The following is a 3,290-nucleotide window of genomic DNA, read 5'->3' on the forward strand; positions in this document are numbered from 1 at the left end:
AAAATTCAAATGATCAAAAAGACCCTCAAAATGGGAAAAAAATTCTCTCTCTTTCTCTCTCTATAAACGTGGAGGAGAAATGGGGAAGTAATTCTTGTTATTACTCCTCCTTAAATCTGTATCTCTCTCTCTCCATAATTAAATCTCTATAATTAAAAACTTCTAAATGACTAAAAAACCTCTCAAAATGGAAGATGAAAAAAAAAAAATTATCTCTCTCTCTCTCTCTCTCTCTCTCTCTCTCTCTCTCCATATTTAAATCTCTATAATAATCTTAAAAAAATCTCACTCATCTTCTCATCCTTCAAAATGGAAGATGAAAAAAAAAATAATAATTAACTCTCTATAACTCTCTCCACTCCTTGTCTTTAGTATACTTTTCCAAAAAGACAAAAAAACCATTGATATCTACCAAAAAAAAAAAAAAATTCCAAATGACCAAAAAAGGCCAATTTTTTTTTTAAATGACCAAAAAAACCCTAAAAAAGGAAAAATAATCATTAATTATAATTATTAATTATTATGTATTAAAAAGGAAAAAAAAAAGGGCACATAATAACCCACAATAGGCATGATTTTCCTTTCCCTAAGTCATAATAGGGAATTGATTGAGGAGGAAGATCTTTTTTTTTTTCTTTTGGTGGCCGAAGGTGGTGGATGATAGAGAACGGAAGCTGAAACAAAATTACTAGATGCGTTTCCTCGGTGATGTAACTATCGTGATCTAAGGGTTGGTGGTGGTAGTTACTCTTTCTCTTTCCTTCTTTAAAAGGGTATATTCATCATAAAAAATGTTATACTTTATGTAAGACATGTCGTACCACTGCTCGTATTCACATTTCATAGGGAGGAGGGTAGGTGATTGGTGGGACACCGTAGACCGCTAACACATAACCACTCCACGTTTTTTAACGAGAGAGAGAGAGAGAGAGAGAGAGAGAGAGAGAGAGAGAGAGAGAGAGAATAGCAATTGATCGAAGAGAGTGATTAAGGTTACAGGTGCTTATTCAGGTGACGATTCTCTCAATTTCTTTTGGATCAAGCTTTATGCTATGGAATTGGAAAATTCAAGTCTCTTCTTCATTCAAGTTTTGTTGTTGACTCCCTCGATTTGAGTCGAAGGACTAGCTATTTCTGCTGAATTGTTATTCTTTTGGAGTTTGTCTGTATAAATTTGATTAGACCGCTTTATGTCGGTTAATAAGCTTACCTTAAAAAATTTTCCGATTAACTGAATTTTTGGCTTCTTATTCTGCAAATTTCTCTATTCTTGGATGCATTTAGTGTCATTTAGGTATAAAATTATTTTTTAGTTTAACCGGGCTCCTTCTATCTACTCTATTTAGTCATGTAGAATTTACGCGTACTAAGAAAAAAGAGTGAATTTAGGTCTTCGTTGAATGTTGTGATGTTAACTTGAGTTGAATATTTCATATTTCCTTGCGATCTCACCCAATTTTTGAAAGATAATCTGTATGTACCTTGTAAATTGTGAAAACAAAATTCCTATCATTTGCATGGCTAGCTGTACTTACTAATTTTTGACAAAATAACTCGTGAGACACGAAATTTTTCTTTGATTTCAATTACCTAACTCTGAAGAAAGCCCTTGTTACTGGATGTAGTTGGTGTGACTATTTTTGTTTACAGTTCCAATTTACAAGTATTTATGTATTTTCATCTCTAATTTTTGTATTTTCCTGGACGTAGGGAGGAACTTTGTGTTTCTCGTATCTGAAGATTTGGATAGAGGAGTAACAATATTTGGTTTTTTCTTATTCTGAGATCCCCTGACGAATTGAGAAATGGACAAAGAACAAGAACTGAAGTGGCTTGAAGCTTAGAAGATTGTAATAAACAAGGATGTTGTGGTTGTAGCCAAACAACAACTATAGTTTCTTGCAACTGTTGATCGTAGTTGTTGCCTCTACGAAGGCCTTGTTCTTTCATAGTCACTTGAACTGTTATTTATATATGTTGACACTTCATAGTTGTACTTGAGGTTTCAATTGGAAAGGACTTGGAAAGAGCAAATGACATTCCCATAGGTGGACATTCATTATTAGAGAAATGTATCAACAGTTCAATCCATTCCATTTGTTTAAACAAAATGTATCATGGAAAAGTAGATTTATTCATAGATGAGCCCTTGCCTATATAAACTAGAGAGAAGAAAAAGAACAACTACAAGCATCGACAGATTCCTCCTCTCCCCTCTTTTGCTTCTCCTTTTCTGGAAGCTTCTTCTTTCCATGATGATTCTGGGATGTCAGATATGTGGACCATTGATCTAGTGACTCTCTTCTTCCTCTCTGAACATTTGTACTTGAAGTTTTAGCAATCTATGTCTCTATAGATGGGAGTGGAAGTTTTGATCATTGATTTGTTGAACAAGGACAATATTTGTAATGTTTAGATAAACTCTTCCTTTCCGCTGAAGACCTTTCTTTGTTCAGTTGTTCTTTTATAGACTTATTTCCTTAATAAAAAAGATATAAAAATCTTATTCTTTCAGTTATGTTGGGGATTGGATGTCCTTGTACCATGTTTGTAATTCCTTAACATATATGATTATTTTATATCTATAATTGAATGTTGATATGCTTTTGAGTGGTACCAGTCTCTTTCCACATGAATTATTATGTTAGTGGTAATATATATTTTTTGTAGTTGGTTATCGACATTTTTAATAATTGCATTAACCAAAATTTTGAAACTTTTAGCATTCTCAAAGATCATGAAGAAATATGATAAGGTTCTATATAATTGACAAAATTTTTACGTTTGTTTATGTGAAGTTTTCAATGCAATAAGTTTATGATATAGTAGTAAAACAAAATGAACCTCTGAACTTCCCTAGTAGACCTTCCCATTATGTAATTTGAAATTAAGAATTGTGTCATTTTCTTATTCATTAGTTAATTTTTATTTTTAAATTACTTCAAAATGGGAACCAAGGGCTTACCTAAATTTGGTTGACAACTCTTATCTTGAAAGCTCTGATGGAGATAGTCCAAAATATTCAATTAGATATGGAGATCATATGATAATTTGTACTGCATATAGGGGAATCTCCATTTGCAAAGAGATACTAGCAACTTTGGAGCATCGCTTTGGCTCAACTTGATGAAAATATTATTAGTTAGATTCTTGATCCTTTTTTAGTTTAGAATTTAGAACAAAAACACTAATTTTATATACTTTTTTGTACTTGAATGATCAATTGGTATCTTCCCACAAGTGCTAGATGGAAAGAAGCACATCAGCTCATTGTCACCTTGTTTGAGATA

General features: G+C 32.4%; 1 long non-coding RNA gene across 1 annotated transcript; it reads left to right on the plus strand.

The window, feature by feature from the left end:
- Nucleotides 1-865: 865 nt before the first annotated feature.
- On the plus strand, nt 866-2,518 carry LOC122065048. Its single transcript, XR_006135895.1, has 2 exons — nt 866-1,011; nt 1,711-2,518. It is a non-coding gene; the product is annotated as an uncharacterized LOC122065048 (long non-coding RNA).
- Nucleotides 2,519-3,290: the final 772 nt, after the last annotated feature.

Source organism: Macadamia integrifolia, unplaced genomic scaffold, assembly GCF_013358625.1.
Source record: "Macadamia integrifolia cultivar HAES 741 unplaced genomic scaffold, SCU_Mint_v3 scaffold1866, whole genome shotgun sequence".
Lineage (NCBI taxonomy): Eukaryota > Viridiplantae > Streptophyta > Magnoliopsida > Proteales > Proteaceae > Macadamia > Macadamia integrifolia.